This window comes from Solanum pennellii, chromosome 10, assembly GCF_001406875.1.
Source record: "Solanum pennellii chromosome 10, SPENNV200".
Lineage (NCBI taxonomy): Eukaryota > Viridiplantae > Streptophyta > Magnoliopsida > Solanales > Solanaceae > Solanum > Solanum pennellii.
In genome coordinates, this window is record NC_028646.1 from 13,951,560 (window position 1) to 13,973,780 (window position 22,221).

The 22,221-nt window shown below is 35.8% G+C and overlaps 1 pseudogene; it reads right to left on the reverse strand.

Annotated features, from left to right (window-relative positions):
- On the reverse strand, window positions 1-21,920 carry LOC107001947 (annotated as a pseudogene).
- Window positions 21,921-22,221: the final 301 nt, after the last annotated feature.

A 22,221-nucleotide genomic window follows, 5' to 3' on the forward strand; every position in this document is an offset into this window, starting at 1 on the left:
AGGAAAAGATACATCTTTATACTAAGAAAAAACTATATCTTTCTTGTCGATCATTAACAATATAGTAACAATCTTCCCCATATTTTCCAGTTCAGAAATATAAAGATCCAATATGAGATGGAAGAGCTTTGCCATATATATAGGCTACAAGTACAAAGGGATTTTTTATCTTGAGGATGTAATTTCTGATGCAACTAAGCTAACTCCACAAGGAGCTGAGCTTTGATGCAAGTTTTGCATTCTTGTAATCATCGCGGAGTTGAATAAACCTGAGTTTGCAGATAAAAGAAAGAATTCAGCAAACTATCCGCCTTAAACTTGTACAGCAGACAACCTTAAATAATATACAAGTCATTCAACCTTTTGTTACATTACTATTCAGAAAGAAAAAAATTAGTTATTAACAAAACCGAAGTGTGTTGGGAAAAACACGGATAAACACAAAAATATATATGGAAAAAGTAATGTAAATAAAATGAAAAAATAATGACACCAAGAATTTTACGTGGAAAACCCTTCTAAATAAGGGGGAAAAAACTCCGGGTCAAGAGGAGCAACTGATATTACTATAGTAAGAAATTTTACATTGTGTAGTCACGAATACAATACTCAAAGTCACTACCATACACTCAAAAGGAAAAACACTCTTTTGGTTTCCACCTTACTAAAATATCGCTCACACTCTATTTTTCTTCATAGACTATTTTTCTTCTATAATCTATGGAATACCTCACTTTGCTCTCAAAATGGTTTTTCTCTCTAACTTGGTGTGTTCTACAAATGAGCAAGAATTCTCTATTTATAGAAGGATAAAACCACGCCTATGTCACTAATGACATAGGTAAATATAGAAAAGTCAAAAATGGTTACAAATCTTACCAATTTGTCAACCACCAAATCTTTTATTTTCAACTCCAATTACTATCCTTTTTAACAATTGCTTGTAGCAATTAATAGCTAAAGTTGACCAAAAATGGTATGGATTCAAGAAATATCTCCCTCCAGTCCCATTTACTGGAAGAAGGTATCTTCATCTTCTTTAGAGAGAGCTCATACCCACAAGTTCTTTGAATAACTCGAACTTGTCTTTCGATATCGTCTTGTTCAGCATATCTGAAGGATTTCACTTGTGTGGATCTTTTTTATCCACTTCCTCACGAATCCAATGATATCTGACGTCGATGTGTTTTGTTCTTGCATGGTACATGGAGTTCTTACTCAAGTCTATTGCACTCTGGATGTCACAATAGACAATATACAACTTCCGATTCAAACCAAGCTCTTGAAGAAATCGCTTTAGCCATATCATCTCATTGCCGGCTTCAGTAGCCGCAATATACTCAGTTTCAGTTGTAGATAGTGCAACACACTTCTGCAACTTCGACTTCCATGATATAGCTCCCATGAAAAAGTAAACAAATATCCAGTGGTTGATTTTATGTTATCAAGGTCACCTGCCATATCAGCATCGGTATAGCCTTTCAAAATTGGATTTGATGCTCCAAATCACAAGCATTAATCTGAGCTTCCTCTAAGATACCTGAATATTCACTTCACAGCTTCCCAATGCTCCTTTCCTGAATTGTCGAGAAATCTGCTGACAATACCAACTGCGTGAGCAATATCAGGTCTAGTGCATATACCATTGCATACATTAGACTTCTGACGACGGAGGAATATGGAACTTTGGCCATATTCTCTTTTTCCTCCCTAGTTGTAGGACACATCTTCTTGCTCAACTTCATATGACCAGCAAGAGGTGTACAAACAGGCTTAGCATTCTTCATATTGAAGTGCTTTAGTACACGTTCAATGTACTTCTTCTGGGACAAATAAATTTTCCTTTTATCTCTGAGACGAGTAATTCTCATGCCCAAAATTTTCTTGGCATGGCCCAAGTCTTTCATAGAAAAAGACTTACACAACTCTTTCTTCAGCTCGTCAATCTTGGAAGTATTCTTGCCCACAATCAACATATCATCCACATACAGCAAAAGGATGATAAATAATTCTCAAAATTTTTTTGTACAAATACACAATGATCTGAAGAAGTCTTCTTATAGTCTTGATCCTCCATAACAAATTAAAACTTCTTGTACCACTGTCTAGGAGCTTGATTTAGGCCATATAGACTCTTTCTGAGTTTGCACACAAAATTTTCTTTACCATCTACTTTGAAGCCCTCAGGTTTTTCCATATAAATCTCTTCTTCTAGATTACCGTGAAGGAAAGCCGTCTTCACATCCATTTGCTCAATCTCTAAATTAAGACTAGCAGCCAAACCTAGAACTGTGCGAATCGAGGACATTTTCACAACAAGAGAAAATTTTTAGTCAAAGCCAATACCCTTCATTTGACCAGATCCCTAACAACCAATCTAGCTTTGTATCTAGGCTTCTAGTTGTGTTCTTCAACTTTAGCTTTGAACACCCATTTGTTCTTCAAAGCTCTCATGCCCTTAAGATATTTTACCAACTCATAAGTGTGGTTCTCATGCAGAGACTTCATCTCATCTTTCATGGCTTCAATCCATTGGTCATTGTGCTCATCTTCCATGGCCTCCTCATAACATTCAGGTTCTCCCCCGTCAGTGAGTAACACATACTCATTGGGTGAATAAAGGGAGGAAGGAAACCATTTTCTTGTGGACCTCCGAAGCAGAATATTTGATTCGTCCACAACTTCATGAGCACATGATCATCAATAACAATATCATTGTTATTATCAACACTAACATATTGATGAGATACATGATTCTGGGTGTCATAATGATTATCAAGATCAACAACATCATGCACACTTGTGTGAGGAACGTCATCATGATGAACTATACCATCAAAACTTAAAAATTCTACCTTCTCCGCTTTGTCAATATCTTCAATTGTTTGATTCTCCATGAAAATAATATCACGGTTTCTCACAAATTCATATAGCCTGTAACTAAATTCATCAAGGTTATATCCAGTGAAGATGCACTGCCTTGTCTTGGCATCTAACTTTGACCTCTCATCTTTTTGCACATGTACAAAGGCTTGCAACCAAATACTCTCAAATGGTCATAGTAAACATACTTTCCATACAAACACTATTTGGTACATCACTTTGCAAAGCAACAACAGGAGATAGATTAATAACATGTGCAGCGGTCAATAAAGCCTAACCCCAAAATGAGTTCGGAAACTTTGCTTCAGAAAGCAAACATCTAACTCTTTCCATCAAGGTCCTGTTCATCCTTTCAGTCAAACCATTAAGCTGAGGAGTCTTGGGAGGAGTCTTCTGGTGTCTAATACCTTGATGCTTGCAGTATTCGTCAAATGGTCCACAATATTCACCACCATTATCAGTACGAATACATTTCAGTTTCTTTTAAGTTTCTCTTTCAACTAAAGCCTGAAACTGCTTGAAGACACCTAACACTTGGTCTTTAGACTTCAAGACATAGACCCAAAGTTTTCTCGAGCAATCATCAATGAAAGTGACAAAGAGTGCACCTAATGTTCTTTGTCTTCATTGGACCACATAAATCAGAGTGCACCAACTCAAGCAACTTTATCTTTCTCGAAGGAGGATAATCCTTAAACAAAACTCTATTTTGTTTACCAGTCAAGCAGTGCTCACAATTTTCTAATTTAGCACTTTTGAAATTTGACAAAAAATTCTTCTTGGCTAGAATATTAAGTCCTTTCTCACTGATGTGGCTACGTCTCTTGTGTCATAACGTTGAGGGTTATAAATCTCAACCGCATTCACCATATCATCACAAGCATATGTCGTAGTCTAGTATAGACCACGACTTTGTTACCACGAGCCACAACTAAGGAACCCTTAATGAGCTTCCATTTTCCATCACTGTTGGTACTAACATAACCTTCATCATCTAAAACACCACAGAAATTAGGTGCAAATGAACATCAAGGGCATGTTTCACATTGTTCAAAACTAGTTTAGTTCCAACACTAGTTTCCAAACAAATTGTACCAATACCAACCACCCTAGAAATAGTCTCATTACCTATACTCAAGGTTCCAAAATCATCAGGAGTATAGGAAGAGAAAAAATCCTTCCTTTGTGTCACATGAGATGCGGAACCAGTGTCCACAACCCAGCTTGACTCATCACAAGCAATATTTATCATATCCTTCATCAAGGACAGTAACAAGATCTTCGATTGTAACAGTGGCTTGGCAATTTTCATTGCCATCTTCTTTAGTTTTCTCTTTGATTTTGTTTTCCATGTTCAACTTCCTGCAGAACATCTTTGTGTGCCATTTCATGCCACAATGATAGCACTCAATATCCTTAAGTCAGCATCTGAATTTTATCCTATATTGTTATCTGTACTGAGAACCATGAATTTTGTTTCTCCCCATGGGGCCAGTTATCAGGACATCCGACGAAGAAGACCCTTGACTTTTCTTCTCATCTCTACGTTCAAGACACTACTCTTGGTAGAATCTATAGAGATCTCACCATTCGGAGCAAAATTTGACGATGAAGTTCTAAATATTTCCCAAGAGTCTGGTAGGTAATCAAGTAGTTGGTTCATGATCCCCTGAAAATTCTTCAGATGGTCTCGGAGAACCATCATGATACTTTAAATTCAACATATGCTTTATTAAGAACATTTTGTTATTTCCAGTCTTCCGAGCATACAAACTTTGAAGATGCTCCCATAGGGTTCGAGCATGTGTCTCCCCAGAAATATGGTTCAACATATTATCGTCGACCCATTGCCTGAAGAATCCACAAACATGTATGTGCAACAGATTCCACTCTTCATCTGTTTTATTATCAGGTTTACAGTGGTAAATACTGGTTTGTAAAAGTTCTTGACATAAAGAATATCTTCCATTTTCCCCTTCCGAATGGCATAATTAAATCCATTCAAAGTAACCATTCTACTTGTATTGAATTCCATTGTTTTTTCCCCAAAAAATATTGTTATCGCATATCAAAGTAAATCTTTTCTGATGTGGAAGTTCAAATTGTGATGCAACCACAGAGCATACTCGACTCTGATAGCAGTTTGTCGGGAAAAACACGGATAAACACAAAAATATATATGGTAAAAGTAATGTAAATAAAATGAGAAAATAATGAAACCAAGAATTTTACGTGGAAAACCCTTCTAAATAAGGGGAAAAAAAATACGGGTCAAGAGGAGAAACTGATATTACTATAGTAAGGAATTTTACACTGTGTAGTCATGAATACAATACTCAAAGTGACTACTATACACTCAAGAAGAACAACATTTTTGGTTTCCACATTACTAGAATATCGCTCACACTCTATTTTTCTTCACATACTATTTTTCTTCTATAGTCTATGGAATACCTCACTTTGTTCTCATAATTGTTTTTCTCTCTAACTTGGTGTGTTCTACAAATGAGCAAGAATGGTCTACTTATAGATGGATAAAATCATGCATGTGTTACTAATGACATAGGTAAATATAGCAAAGTCAAAATTGATTGCATATCTTACCAATTTGTCAGTCACCAAATCTTTTATTTTCAACTCCAATTATTATTTCTTTTTAACAATTGCGTATATCAATTGAATAGCTAAAGTTGACCAAAAAATGGGATGGATACAACAAAGTAGACCTTTCACTTGAACACATTCATAACACAAAAAAAGAACATGAATATGTAAACATCTTAGTCACCTTTGAGCATCTTTCTTAATGCTTGGAGTTCTCTCAAACAAGGGCCTAGACTTTCAGGAGCAATAATAAACACATTCGCTATGCTGAAGCAAGAGTCAAAACAGGAAACATTAGAGGAAATTATATTTTGTATGAGGCCTAAAATTTCGAGAAACCTTGCAACTTACATTCCAAGTTGTTCAAATTTCTCGTCAACCTGAGGGGCATTGAAACTACGAACAAACTCTCCATATTCTGTTATGTCACACTTCAAACGCAAGCCTCCACTGCAAAAGTCAGAGAGAATTTCGGTAGATGAAGCAACTTTCAACGGATGTGCATTACAAATAGGGGAATTCACCTAATTGTCAAACCAGATACCAAGCATAAACTTTTACGTTTTATGTTTCTCTAACCATTGATAGATGTTGGTTTTAATCCAGAGTGCTTTCTGGATTATGTATATTGTCTTCTTCGAGACATCTGCTTCCTTTCATTCTTATTCTTTTCAGGACATTATGATGTGCCTCGAGTTATAAAAACTTATTCCAGGAGACCAAAATAAATAAGTAAGAAACTTAGTAACTGTCATGAGACAGTTACACATTTAATGGGTGGTTTTTCCTTTAGAAATAGGGGCACGGTAGTGAAAAAGAAGGATACTCAGAAAATAAAGCAATTTTGGGAGAGTTTCTAGTCTCTCGAATGTCTAGAAAGGTTGTGATCTTTATGATTATATAACTAAGTTCTTTATTGTCTTAGGATGTGATTTATCATATTAGTAATGTACTCGTGATTGTTGTAATATCAGTGAATCTAGTGTGAAACACCAGTATTTGTTCCTTAATTTTGTATTTCATCAGTAAGGTCTATCAAATTTGTATTAGAGCAGTAACGTTCAGGAATGGTGAGTAGAATGGAGGGACGAGTTGAACAAGTGGAGACAAATTTGACAGGAGTAAGAGAAGATATCAAAAAACTGGAAGGATGGTTTCAAGAAATGACAGAGACTCTTGCTAGAATCGAAGAACAAGGGAGAACTATGATAGCAGAAGCATCTCCTTCTCAAACCAGATCTATCAGAAAATCAAGAAGAGGGAAGCAATGTCAACTGGGTTGGAGAAAAAGATGGGAAGAAGTTCCAGAAATTATAACTACCAGTTTTGGAAGGAGAGGATCCTTTGGGATGGATTTTCAAAGTTGAGGCGATATTTTACCATGAATGAAATTACTGAAGCGAAAAGATTACAAGCAGCAGGTGTATGTTTCGAAGGAAAAGCCTTAAATTGGTATTATTGGATGGAATCTCGAAAACAAATGTTAACCTAGGAGGACTTCAAAAGAGAGTCATTGAACCGATTTCATCATTCTCAAAAAATCAATCAATATGTTGTCTTAATGGGGGTGAAGCAGGTTAGCACAGTTGTCGTGTTTCGTGAATAATTTGAGAAGGTCTCAGCATCTATGAAGGAAGCATCTGATGGAATGTTATCTGGAGTATTTTTAAATGGGATGAAAGAGGAAATTTGAGCAAAAGTGATGTTGTTTCAGGCTCAAACCTTGAGGGAGATAACGGAGATTGCTCAAAAGGTGGAGGATCGAAATTATGTTTTGCAGGAAGTACAAGGTTTTAAATTTGATCAGGCAGAGGAAGTGAGAGTAATAAAACAATTGGGTTTAGACCCAATTGTCACCGAGTAGCAAACATTCTTGAATCTCGTGACACAAGAGCCGGAGTAGCAAGTCGTAACACTGATTCATCAGTGCATACTACCACAAAGTCGACTAGCTTCAACAGGACTGCAGTAGCAAAGTCTAAAGTACAATTCAAAAGGTTGTATGATTCAGAATTTGCCTGAAAAAGATAGTTAGGGTAATGTTTCAGATGTGATGAAAAATTTGGCCCTAATCATAGTTGTAAAAATAGGAAGCTTAACCTATTGATTATCTGAGAGGCACCCAACACTGATGAAGACGAAACAGAGGAATTCTTTGAGTCTACAGCTTAAGATGTAGTTGAAGGGGAAATGAAAGGTACTATGATGGTGTTGATATGAATTCAGTTGTGGGCCTTACAGGAGGTAGAACAATAAAACTTGTGGGGGAGATTCATGGACACGATGTGATAATTTTGGTCGATAGTGGAGCTACCCATTATTTTATATCATCCACCCTCGCTCATCATCTGCAATAACCTATTAAGAAGACCAAAGGATTTGAAGTAACAATTGCTAATGGTCAGCAGGTTTGTGGGAGTGAAGTATGCAAAAAGGTAAGGATATATGTGCAAGGAGTCCAAATCAACCAACAATATTTTCGATTTGAATTGAGGGGAATTGATGTGGTATTAGGGATTGAATGGTTAGCCACATTAGGAAAGATGAGGGTGAATTGGAAACTTTTTACCATTAAATTCAGAGATGTAGGAAGATTGGTGTCGCTTCGAGGGGGTCGGTCCAGAGATGGTTCGAACAGTAGTGTCACTGAAACCCATGACTAATTTCTTAACGAAAGGAAACCAAGGATTTCTGGTCGAGATGAATCAGGTAACAATAACAAAAGATGTAGCAGCTGTATTCATTAAGAAAGTGCTTAAATTGCATGGATTTCCTAAGTCTATTGTGTCTGATCGTGACTGTGTGTTCATAGGCCACTTTTGGAAGGAACTATTCAAGCTAGCAGGCACTACCTTATGGTATAGCTCTTCTGATCATCCAGAAACTGATGGGCAAACAGAAGTTGTGAATAGGAGTTTAGAAACATATCTCCGTTGTATGGCAGGAGAAAATCCTAAAGAATGGGTCCACTAGTTATCTTGGGCTGAGTATTGGTTTAACACATTCTTTAATAGATCTGTAGGTATGACACCCTTTAAGGCATTATACGGAAGGGATCCATCATCAATTTTTCACATGAATGACACTACTTCAGCGGTTGAATAAGTAAATGTGTAGGTGCGTACTAGAAATATGATCTTAACCGAACTCAAAGAACAATTGTTACAAGCACAACAAAGAATGAAGAATCAAGCTGATCGACATCGTAGAGAACTGACTTTTAAGATTGGTGAAGTAGTATATCTCAAACTTCGGCCCTACAAACTACGTTCTTTGCCTAAGAAGATCAATGAAAAACTCAGTCCCTGTTTTTATGGTCCTCACAAGATTCTGGAAAAGATTGATCTGTAGCTTATCGGTTGGAGTTACCAGTTGGAACACGCATTCATTTAATGTTTCATGTTTCACAGTTGAGATAATGCTTGCTTCGAACTACTTCTGCTCAAAACCTACCTCCATTTCTTACCCAAGAATTGGAGCTTCAAGTTGAACCTGAGGCAGTGAGACAGATCAGGAAGCTAATCAATGGAAAATTGGAAGTGCTAATCAAGTGGAAGAACCTATCAGACTTTGAGAATACTTGGGAGGAATATGCAATCATCGATCAATAATTTCCGGACTTTCACCTTGAGGACAAGGTAATTCTTATAGGGAAAGGTAATGAGGACAAGGTGATTCTTATAGGGAAGGGTAGTCACGAGACAGTTACACATTTAATGGGTGGTTTTTCCTTTAGAAATAGGGGCAGGGCAGTGAAAAAGAAGGATACTCAGAAAATAAAGGAAAGGAATTCTGGGAGAGTTTCTAGTCTCTCGAATGTCCAGAAAGGTTGTGATCTTTATGATTATATAACTAAGTTCATTATTGTCTTAGGATGTGATTTATTATATTAGTAGCGTACTCGTGATTGTTGTAATATCAGTGAATCTAGTGTGAAATAGCAGTTCTTGATCCTTTATTTTGTATTTCAGCAGTAAGGTCTATCACATTACTGATCTTTTCATATTCTAAAACATTGCCTTGCTTTATTATCTCCTCAGTCGAAGACTTTTACTTCTTGAAACTACAAGGACTTTATGCTTGTGCTATCCCTTCAGATGAAAAAATTGATGCCCCAATTATCAGGGTGCATATAACTCAAAGTACATTTGATTTTATGCTCTAGAGCTAAAATCAAGGCTTTTATGTTCTCCATATATATGCACTGCTCACATGAATCCATATTTCATGTAATCTAACACAAATAAGTCTTGTCATAACTTTCTCACGAATATGCTAACATTTAACTAAAAATATCTTTAGTTTTATGATCTAGTGCAAAAACCAGAATTTTTATGTTTGTTTATACTTGCAATGCTCTCAGGAATCTATCTTTCCTGCAATTTGACCACAAAGAAAATGATTTTTCAGTTTTGGATGTGAAGGGCAGGCTTAGGGTTATTAAGGTCAAAGGCTTCATTTGTGAGGAAGTGAGAGGATGTGTGATCGATTTGTTTTTCCCTTCTAACTGATCTGCTGTGTGTCACATTGCGTTATTCATAGAGGAAGAAGGCCAAGTCCTTGCTTGTTCGACAAAGTTAGGTCTTTTCTTGCTTATATACTTACCATCATATACCACAATTATCTTAGAATTTGACATAAATGATGTGGCAATAGCTGCAATACTTGTACCAGTCAACCTTGATATATCTAGAAACTAGTATAATTTCTTCTGCTGCTGCTGCTACTAAATCGAATGAACTAGAGAAAGGAATTACCTAGGATTAAAAGTGAATTTTGCCAATGGTTAAGAAACCCCTTGTGCAAGCGATTCCCCTATAAGAACATTTTTAAAATAGACAAACATAGTATCAATATAAGAAATTCTAGCAAAGAAAACTAAATAAAGAATCAATAAGTTGCAGATAATTTAGACACCACTGAATAACCCGACACGACAGAAATACATAGCCTTAAAATGGATGCAGAGACAAGTTTCAATTTCTTCCTACCATTTGCACAACAAATGTGTGTATGCACAAACTAACCATGTGTATATTCTTAGAAGATCAATATCATGGGTGGTTTTGTTAATTGGTGATTTTTGAGAGTTACAGGCTAGGACATGTGTAAAGGTAAATTCAGTTGATTATACAATTTCGAACAAGCTACCGAACAATTTCCAGAAACAGAACTCTCTGAAACTATAAAAATGACCAATTGGGTCAAGGATCAGTTATCGTGCGTCTGGAAACAGCATTAACCTGGGAAATTACAAGAAGATAACTTTACCCAACAGATAAAAAAGAGAAGTGATAGATCTGATAGAATGCCTTTAAGAATACAAAGTGATGGGTTTCTTTGTCTCGATTGTAAATACTTTTGATAGCACTTTCTTGGTGCTATCTATAACACACTCAACCTTTCTTGGGAAAAAAGATACTTGAGAGAAGATTTCCGGCATCAAGGTTTTGGACTAAAAATAATAGTCACAACAATAAGAACAGTAACATACCAGTTCAGTCAGGAAGGCTTGTTTGTTAAGCCCTTCCAGTCCAGTGAAAGCCGACTCAAGCACACGGGAAAGGTATGCAACAGCACTGGTTGTAGATATAATATTAGTATACCGGTAAAATGAAACTAAATGATTGCCAAAAAAGACGTAAATTCCAAAGATCTTAAAATATTCTACGCCAGATATAAAGAGGAAAGCAATCACAAGATCAACTGAAATTTAATACTTGGATATGTTCTTGATGTTTCAAGAATACATCTTTCTATAAAAAAGACTAACATATGTGCATCTTCTAATTAATATAGGGATTCACCATGCACAAGCACTTGTTGGCCGATGGTCAGGGATAATGCCATCATCAGGTGATCGATAATCTGTTGCCTTTTGTTCAGTTGACAGTAGCCTTTCTACCTGAAAGCAGTCAAAGGGGAACATGATGTCAAACAAAATGTTTGGTTTTAGAGGACAGATGCAAGAGTTGGAAAACATTAAGTGGCTGGTAAAAGTGACCAATGAGATACTTTGCCTAGGGAGGATAAGTGTCCCACATATAGCACTTATCAAGCCTATACAGAAGAATAAATATTTTAAATCACAAACCTCTGCTATGACAGTTTCAATGCACTGTTGAAGCCCCTTACAAGCAACACTCTCTGCACGTGACATAGCTGTTGCCATTTCTTCACAGGAAGTAAACGCCGCAATATGGAGTTCACAAAATACTAAAGAAAACCAGGAGTTAAGTGCAATTGAGTTAAAGCTACATCTACATAAATATAAATTGACTCCACTGGCATCAAAACAACCCACTTGCTGCAAAATAGCCACACTGCTTCCACAACGTTGCAGAGATGCCATGAAAGATTTGAAACTGCTTTCACCAGCAGTAGCTGCATTTTCTGCCTATATAAAACCAATCATACAACAAGACAGCTGGTCGCTTAATATTTAGATGTATACAAAGTACAAAACTCTAGATCAAAAGAAAAGACTGGAATAATTACGGCAGAAGCAGCTGCTGCAGCAACTCTTCGGCTAACACTAGTTCCCAGCAAGTGTTTTTCCCTCAAGTCAGCAGCCTCAGTAAGGCCTTCTCTGGCTCTTTCAAGACCTCCTATTATGTATTGACTGACCTGCAAAAGTCTAGAGTGAGAAAAACAATTGTACCATAACTATTGTTACGCCTCTTTCCAAATTAGTAGGGTCTGGTAAGATGGAACCTCAGTAACCACTCAGCTCTATTTGTCCTGTTTCATTACCCAATAATTTGTCCTAAAGGGGTTATCAAACGACTAGTGATCCTCTAAACCATGTACTTATTTTGTGCATCAAAATATAATTTCTACCAGAACTAAAAGGATTCTTGTCAAACACCAGACCTGTTGTTAGTGAAACCAGGATAAGGACAACAATGTAAGTGTTCCACTAACAAACACCAGACCTGTTGTTAGTAAACCCAGGATGAGGACCCAATGTAAGTGTTCCACTAACAAACACCAGACCTGTTGTTAGTGAACCCAGGATGAGGACCCAATGTAAGTGTTCCACTAACAATTTTATTCATTTTGTGGACATGTTGAGGCTTGGAGGCTAAACATTGCATCCATCTATAATTACAGATTTCATTAACATTCTGTAGAACTTACCTTTTAATATGGTAAGTATCCTCTGAACGCATAGCACAGCCTTAACATTTCTCTATTCCAGTGAACCTATTTTAATTCTGTCGTGCAACTTCATCTAGATGAATTGACTGCATATAGTCATCTCACTCCTTTCTTCTTGTGTTGGCTCTTAGAGTCTATATGATTTTTGGTTACTTCTACTTTTCCTAAGACCATTACTCTAGAGTGCTTCTCCATGGCTCAAACTTTTGGTTTGACTTCGCTTGTTTAGGGCTTTCGGCGATTAAAACAATAACTTCTGCAAATAACATACTCCATTGAATCCCATTTTGTATATTATTGATACACTCATTCATGACTAGGGTAAAAAAGTAATGTGCAACCAAAGATTTTGGGAGATTTGCTCGTCTCCTCCAACTCTTATAACACCTTTCAAAGCTCTTTTATCCCACAATAAAGCAAAATGATATTACCAAAGTTTAATGTAATTTAGCTTTCATCATCGGAGATGTTTCTATACAAATGCTAGATATTTCCACAGGCAAAAGCAAACAGTGAAAATAGAACTCCTTATTCTGCATTAGAGATATTGCTTACATGAATTCTAAACATGCAGAAGACTACAGATATATATATAGAGGCACACACACAAACACATATTTTAGATATATGTCACATAAGATATATATTGTACCTTCTATGAATTTCCTACTTGATTAATGCATGCTCCCAGTGACATGATGAAAGAACTAAAAGACGGCAACAATTGAAACAAACTATAAATGTAAAAGGAGGTGATGAACTTACTTGGTCCAGAAGGCATGTGAAAATAGGTTTAATGCTAGCAGCAAGTGCAGCAGGCTGTATATAAGTGGTATAATCAATTAGCTAATCCCTGTAGGTTTTTATCTACTAAAGTATAACAGTCAACAAATAGATCATCAAGTTAGGAGAATGGCCTAAAGACGTGTACCAGCGGCAGAAGACACTAAAAAAAGATAACTACAACATACTTGATTACTACAGGCCACATTGTAACTTTACTTGGCAAATCTGGTATACATTATTGAACTTATATTGAATCTAGTGGCAGTGCCTTCAGTTTAAAACAAACAGTAATAAGTTGTCAAGGAGAAAAGATAAGGATCAGATGTAGGCATGGAGAAGAATTCCATGATGTATATTTTGGACCGTTTGGCTAGAAAGAGATCACATGTGTTTCAAGAGAAATCAGATTCCTGTTTTGCCAAAAGTTGGAAGTCTTTTTACAAATAAAAGTTTTTTCTGTAGGATTACAGGTTGATGTGAAGGAATTGTTGTAAATGACATTGATACAGTACTGGATTTTATCGATTGCCTACATTCTTAAGTGACAAATCTAGCTGTTTTGCATAAAATCATAACAGTCTTGTTGCTGAGGTCTTCTGTATAAAATTTATATTACTTACTAAAGAAAGTATGGAGAAGATTCTCACTCCCTCTGTATGTATGTCAACTATAGCTCTTCAACTATTCAACTAACCTGTCTATGCAATAAATAATTTACTACTGTGCCAAGGGGAATCTCCGCATACATGATATCCAAAGTAGAGGAACATACGCAATCACTACCAACAGTCATATGGATAAACATCTTTTCAATCTAAATTCTAATCTGACTAGCCTAAAGCATCTTTTTAATAGAATAGGTCAAAAATCTACTGGACTTGAAAACGAACATGATGTGAATGAATCTACTCCGGCACAAGCCTTGATACAATAACTAGTTCCTTTTGATTTTCCAGCCAAAGGAAAAAAACTGAGAGATGATGAAGGTACAACTTCAGCAACATCTTTAAACATGTCATATATACCTGTAAGTAAAACAAACTGCATCTGGATATTGCTTTTTCGTTCCAACGAACAAACTCTGTTACCACAGTGACAGAAATTTCCGGGTTAGAAAGTACTATTGAAGAACCTTTTGAGCGTCCAATTGTCCCAGATGACTCAGAGCTGGATAGCTGACTTTCACTACGCAGTTCATCCATCTGCAAATTAAAACAAGAGGTCTGTTCAAAATTGTTCAAGAGAAGGCCACCAGAATGATATGTTACAGGTGGAACACTTTCATAAACATCTATAAGTTCAGAAAGTTTTTGGGCATCTATTGTTACAATAACATTGTGGACCTTCAATATTGTTTAATGCTGTCCAGAAGTAGGTAGCCTTGTCAGCTAGTATACCAGATTTCATGCAAGCTAAGTTTGATTTGGTAAGAGCCTATGTGGAGCAAAGATTTTGCAATTTACATTGCACCTACTAGGTGCTTTTGAACAGAAATATTTCAAGGTTCCCTAGAACCAGAAAATTGACAACCAATAATTTCTTTACTTCATTTAGGAGTTCCGATTGTTTTCATTATGGAAATAGCTTCTTCCAAAACTTCCTTGTTTTACCTAAGCAATAGAGAGAAAGGAGTGCCTTAAACAGAAACTAGAATGATGAGACTGTTCAGAAGGAGAAATTGTCACAAACCTTAGCTTTGTAAAGTTATTTAAGAAAGGCTTGATCACACTCTATGTTTATATCTTTGTGTGGTAGAAACAATGATTCGGTCAAACCTGAACCAGAAGAAAATGGAGATCTTAAATATAATTGACATAAACAAAGCCAGTTCAAGAAATTATAAATGGAAATAACCTATGGTCAAGACCATCTACATTGACCTCGTGGTAAAAACAAAAGTGAATATCTTCAAGAAAGTGATTCTAGTACCCAAATGAACCATAGTAGTAAACCACAGTAAGTAACCTAACAGGACTAGAACGTTTTCTATAATATTTGGAACTGAAGTTATATGTAGAAACAATCTTAGCAAATTACAAGAAACATAACACTTAAAGATTCGATATAGACTCGCATGTATTTGTTGTTTCTCTTAAACAGGTAAAGGAGAAAACCGAGTCTACGATATTAATTGATCATTAATATCGGAAGCAGTACATGCTTTAACGACGGAAAAGAACAAAACTTGGGTGTCAAGACTTCTCTTTCATTAAGAACCTGGCCATCTAGCAATACCTAATACTCAAATTTCTTCAAGAATCTGTATTTCCCTCCCACTTTTGCTGAACACCCTGTCCTCCTTTATCTCTTTTTTTTAATTTCCTCTCTCCGTGAAGTACATAATATGCCCATAATAGACAACTCTTTATTTCTTCAGAACCTTGTCATTAACTGTCCTAGTTGACAGAGAAATCAGAATGAAGACTCATGAGGCTTATATCATGCATTTACATGTCTCTGTAAGGTAAATCCTTAAAATACCAGCATGTTCGCCAAATTAAGCAGACATACGCAGATCTTGGCACATTCCACCTCTGTTTTATAGCACATTTATTACATTTCAAACAGCTATATTAAGGTAATAATGAGATGGCACAAAGGTTCATTTCATATCTACCTTCAACATCCAAGTCATCACATCCGACACTTCGCAACTCCTTATCAAACTCTTGTGTCTTCTCATATGCGACAGCCAGAAATCTGAGATACTGAACATTCAAAGGCAACAAAAGAGTCAGCCAAAGACCATATTTTCCTCTTCTAATAGAAATGAACAATCTCTGCAACATCACTTACTAATACAAGTCCACCTTCTGCCATGGGAGGTGGGTTAACAAGAGATGGTTTCAGTAGGAGCTTCTCTAGAAGTTTTGGAACACGATCCTCCAAGACACGCTGTTCATAACCTCAATCTATTAGTTACCAGTTCCATAATTGCATTTTTTGTGGAAACACTCACTCAGTAAGAACTTTACTGGAATGGAAAATATCAGGCAGACAAATTGGAGGAAACTCAAGGCGACAGAAATTGTTTTTTTCTAAATTAACTGGTGCACGTCCACAGATATGTTATTCTTTATATGCATATATTGTTAAAGCTCTGCGACGACAAGCCTGAACTAGCTTTCTTTTGCTGCTGCAGCACCATCATACAAAAACAAGATAGATAATAACTGCCTCAAGCACACCATAAGTAGTTATCAACCATACCTGAACTAATATCGACATTACATCTTTAGGGGAAGGGAAAACTACTGCTATAATGGCTGCTTCTTTTCGCACCGTGTCTGGAAGAAACATACTGTGTTAAAATTCAAAAGGCATGCATTTAGAAGAGAAATTCTGTTTTATAAACTTCAACCAAAACAACCTGCAATTTATTTAAACATTGAATAAAGGCCATGAGCAACATTGCTAGGGCTGGGTTGGGCACCCTCATCACCAAGGACCAATTTAGCATCTGCATTCATCACCGCAATATCAAACATGGGACGTAATCCCACGTAGTGTTGCATGGCACTGGTACCCCTGTTAAACTGCTTGGAGAACGAATATGTCAAATTATGAAGTGTTCTTTGCAATAGAAACCACCAAGAATCAGGTTCAAATTCCAGAAAAAGATAAAAACCTTTCACGTTATCCCCTGTTTACAGGAAGTTTAATAGAGATTTAACATGAAGTACTTATGACAGGTCTACTGAAACAGCTTAATTTACCTGTGACAAAATTTTACCATATTCACCCATTGTAGACAAATCACACTTCTGTGTAGCCGTATCAAATCGAGCTAATAATCTGTTTTCCAAGGCTAGCAGCTCACCAAATAAGAAGACTACTTAGAATGTCCTTTAAAATGAAAAAATGAATATGAAATCACAGGAAAGACATAAAATAAATGTCAACCAAGAGCACATTACCTAGCTAAAACCATCAGAAGAAAACAAAAGCTAGGCGTCCAAACAGCGAATTTAAAAATTGAGTACTATGTTTAGTACGTCTTTAGATCTTAAAATGCAGTACTATGTGCCCATATCAAAAAATCCATTTGAGACTACAGAGAAATTACACAAGTAATGTTTACAATGAATAATTTTTACAAGTTAAAACAGAACTAGCTACTTTTCCCCGAGAAACTTTATGAAAATTAAAACGACAAACCTGAGAATGAACTAAAGGTATTTGCAATTCTATGCCCTTTTAAGGTATAGTCTTCTAATATGATATGCCGTATTTACATCATTGTGCAAAATTTTAGGAGTCAGAGCAATATGGTCATTGAAGGAGCTAGATCATAGCATTTTAGCATGCATTATTGCTCTTACTTAAAAAACAGATGTTTAATTGGCCTCTTTCCTTGTTCTAATTATTCTTATGGATTCAGATGCACCAAATTAACATCCGTTTATCCCTTTATTAAGTTGTCCATACATCTTACTAGACAAAAAAATAGTAAAGAGACATGAAAAAGAGTAAGAGATCGATGTTACAAGTTTCAAAGATACTGTGCCGGTTCATAGGTCTGAGACGTGCTTCACGCTGGACTACACACAGCATAAGGACCTCATGGCTCATAATTGAAAATCCAGTTGGTTTAAGTCTTGGGAACTTCTATTGATGTCAAACATGTTTTTCATACCAGACCAGAACATCATTGATGTCAAATAAAGATTAAAATTGAAAAGATTCCTCCCCCGTCCCAATTATATGACACTATTTCCTTTTTAGTTTAATCCCAAAAGGGACACCTTCTATATTTAGTAACAATTTGACTTGAAACGTATACCCTTAATGAGATGAGTCACACAAATATCTATGGCTTATTCTAGACAACACGTTTCAAAAGTCTTCGTTTCATTCTTAAGCTCCGGGTCCTATCAAACACCTTCCCATAAATTGAGACGGAGGGGGGGATAATTAGATGAAAATTTATTGTTTAGTGGTTCGATCTTCAAGATAGATCTCATGGGTAATAAAAGAGCAGGTCTTATTGCTTGGTGCCTGAAAGAAGAACTACCTAAGCAAGCAAAGCACTCAACCTGTTTTGCACCTAGAAATTTCTTAAGAAGTTTGTTGTAGAGTTGCCAGAAGGTTCTTAATGCTTCAGAACTTTCTACCAACAAATAACCTACTTCTGCTCTACTTTTTTTATCAACAAAAGTTCAATCATATATTATGCTCCTCTAAAACTTCAGATTCTCCATTTCTCGGGGTGGTAGTTTGTGAAAAACTAGCTAGTCAAGAAGAACAGAAGTTTCAAACACAGCTTTGGAATAAATCCATGAGGATCAGTAAAACATCAGTAGTTAAAGAAATAAGTAGTTCGCTGTTGTACCATTGCAGTACTCCTGGAGGTTTGTGATAGCAACTTCCAATCCTATATGTGAAGTTGCATTTCCAACAGCAGAGGAGACCATTGTTTTTTGTCTTCCAATATCTTCATCAGCAAATGATCCTGCAAATTACTTAAATGTGATTATATCTGGGGAAAAATCATATTGTTACACAATTGAGGATGAAAACAGATTCTCTAAGGTGAAAGATATACAATTAATCACTCAAAGGCTTCTTTTTAAATGACAAAAAAAAGAAAATGTAAATGCAGGAACAAAAATTCTCTGTTGCTCCAATCCTCTAGACCAAGTACAGGAACCAGGATTAGATCATTGTTTTTAATGGTATAAAAAGGAGAAGCTAAATTAGTGGACGATTAAATGTCTTTGAATATCCTCGTCCATCGAAGGACTTGGTGAGAAGTTAATATTTTAGTGTACTTATTGACAATTAGAACCAAAACCATATGCAGTATCACCAATGGGAGATCAGACAGTTAATAAGAGAATAACTCAATAACCTGAAGCAACCCAGCGGTCAAGTTTCTCCGTCCGGTGTAACTCTCAGGAAATCCCACCACCCGTCCAAAAAAAGTAAAAAGACAGAAATGACCCAACCTTGTATCGAGTATTCCCATTTTGATGATTCTCCACAGGAAACTAGTAAAACATTTCAAAGTTATCAGAAAAAAAAAATGAACCTAAAATTTTAAGTTCTCTTAATTATTTTTGGTGATGACATGATAGTAGTTAGATGTTACTGAAGAATTTGAGAAGAACAGGCTTATTTTGTATGTCGGTATGCCTTTACATCCCATGGGTAGGTTTATTAATTCAATAAATCCTATAACTTATTCAGGGACGTCAATCAAAGGAAATATTATATTCCTATAACTACTAAAGGAAAAATAGTCGCCTAAAATCATGCTAATTGATTAACAGCATCAACACCTCGAAAGAAGCCAGAGGGACTGCTTAATCAGCTACTCTGAGGCAAGGTGAAACTGAAGAGTGTTAACCAACAATGGAAAATACGAGAAGGAGAGAAAGAGAGAAATTCAGAAGCGGTAAAATGAAAATGATATGCCTTAAATCCGTAGGTAATAAATAGTATAGTTAAATAACGGAAAAATATGATAATGGAGTAAACGCTTAAAATGATTGTGTCATGACAGCATATCCTAATTTGCACCAACTTGAGATAGATAAGTTGTCTGAGAGTCAGAAACATAGAGCTTTCTCAGGTTATAAATAGCTAAATGAGGAAGAATATTAATAATTGATAATTTTTTGAATGAAGGCATCTGATTCTTGGTGCAAGTGTAAAACGAAAATATTACACCGTTAATAATAACAATGGACAAAATATCCCCCTTATTTTTTGTTGGCAATGAAAGATCAGACGGAAACTGGAAAGCAGAAGTAAAGGAAAAAAGTCAAGAGTGATAAGCAGGGTTATTACCTTTTGACCTGGTTGCAAGTTATCTAGTTTGACCTTAGAATAGTCAGCTCAACCAAAGATAATAAAACAAAAATTGGCAAAGAATTTTCACATTTACAGTTCTGAGAATATCCAAGGAATGGTAATGAGCATTGCTTAATTTCTGGGCAATAGAAGCAGCTTCAGCGACACGGTTATCATCAATGAATAAAGGAGAAAGTTGTGTCAGGTCTCCTGCACTTCTATTGAACTCCATCAAGTACTGTTTGAGGGAAGTCAATTTATTCCATCAATTTTTTTATAAAGAACACAGACGCAAAAAAAAAAGATCCATGAGTGAAATGACTTTTAGATGGTTATAAGTTTACCTTTATGAGCTCTATCGTCTGACTAGCAGATTCTCTCTGAGTATCTGCACTCTGACAGGAAACAAAGGTTATTAATGTACAAACTCAGTCTAAAATAACTTGAAAAACAGATTTATCTGGAGAAATTGAATTTTTTAGAAGAAATGTCTTTCTATTGTCCGCTCATTCTTTTAATGGACGAAGCACACTTAAGTCTGGAGTACCAAACTTCAATTGAAGATCAAGAACAAAATGTTACTTTCTTACTTATGTTACAACAGAAACAATCAGATAAAAGTAAACTAATTTCATGTAATTACACTAGCAAAGACCTAAACAGTCTAAGTAATTAAGAAGAGATAGCATTTACCTGCAAGTGATCTCCTATTTTGGCAGCAGTATGACCGACACTTGATATACGTGAATCCAGACGTGCAAAGCTACCAAACAAACCATCTACACCTTTTTCCAGCTGCACATTTTCTAATACTCATAAAGGCTATGCTCAAGGCTTTCAGAAGATCAGTGTGAATAAAGAAGCTCCATTTAACACCAAAGATAGTAAAGACGATTACAAGTATAACATAAGCAAAAGATGGCAAATGAAAAACCAAATGTCTATCCTGCTTTACCGAGACAAATGTATTAAACATATCAAGTGCATTTTCACATCATAGGATGTCATTTAAAACAAGGTCATCATTTCATTCTTCGATTATTCAATATTCAATTCTAGTTCCATGACCCCATGATCATCATCTCAAATAAAAAGAAAGTTTCGCATTAAACTAAATTATACAAAAACTACTGACTGACCTCAGCAAGTATCTTATGGTGCTTCAAGTCTTGAACAGAAACTTCTTTTGTGAGATTGCTTAATTTTGCATCAACCTTAATAGCAAATCAGAGACAAAGGGGTTTTAGTTAAAAACTCTCGAGAATGAACAGTACATATGACATAACGATATACCTGTCTTTTTTGTTCCACCAATTGTGAACTAGAATTCTTAAACAGAGATAACAAGGCATCAACTTCAGGAAACAATGGGCTTGAAAGTAACTTTCCTGCATTTGACATTGATGGTGCCCTCATATGCCCATTCGATATTCCATCAATGTTGCCATGACCTTCTAATGAATCTACTTCTTTTTCGAGACACGAAGGCAATACCTCAGTTACCAAATTACCAAACGTATCATCAAATGAAAAATCGCCCTGCATTAGACACACACATTCAACATGGCTATTTTAACAAATTACTACTATAATTATGTTGCATTGTAAATAATGATCATCACCTTGAAATCATCTACATCAAGAGCAAGTGGAGTACGGTTGGACTGTGCTCCGTCTCTAATCTCTTTCATGACTAGTACAAATATGGATTAAGAAAAATGTCAAAACCCCATTTCCAATTTTAATAATAACTAAACCTATAATTAGCCTATAAATACATATACACTACTATGTAAAAATCATTAAAATAACTTCATTTTTTATTCTTACCTTACTGAGTGTAATGTAATTCTTCTTCTTCAATAACAACAATTGCTGCAGAGTAAAAAAATGTGTAGAAATTAATTGAATCTACAAAAAAGTTACGAGTCTTGCGGTATTTCTAATACTATTTCAAAAAACCATTGAAAACCTCCCACGTGTTTATATAAA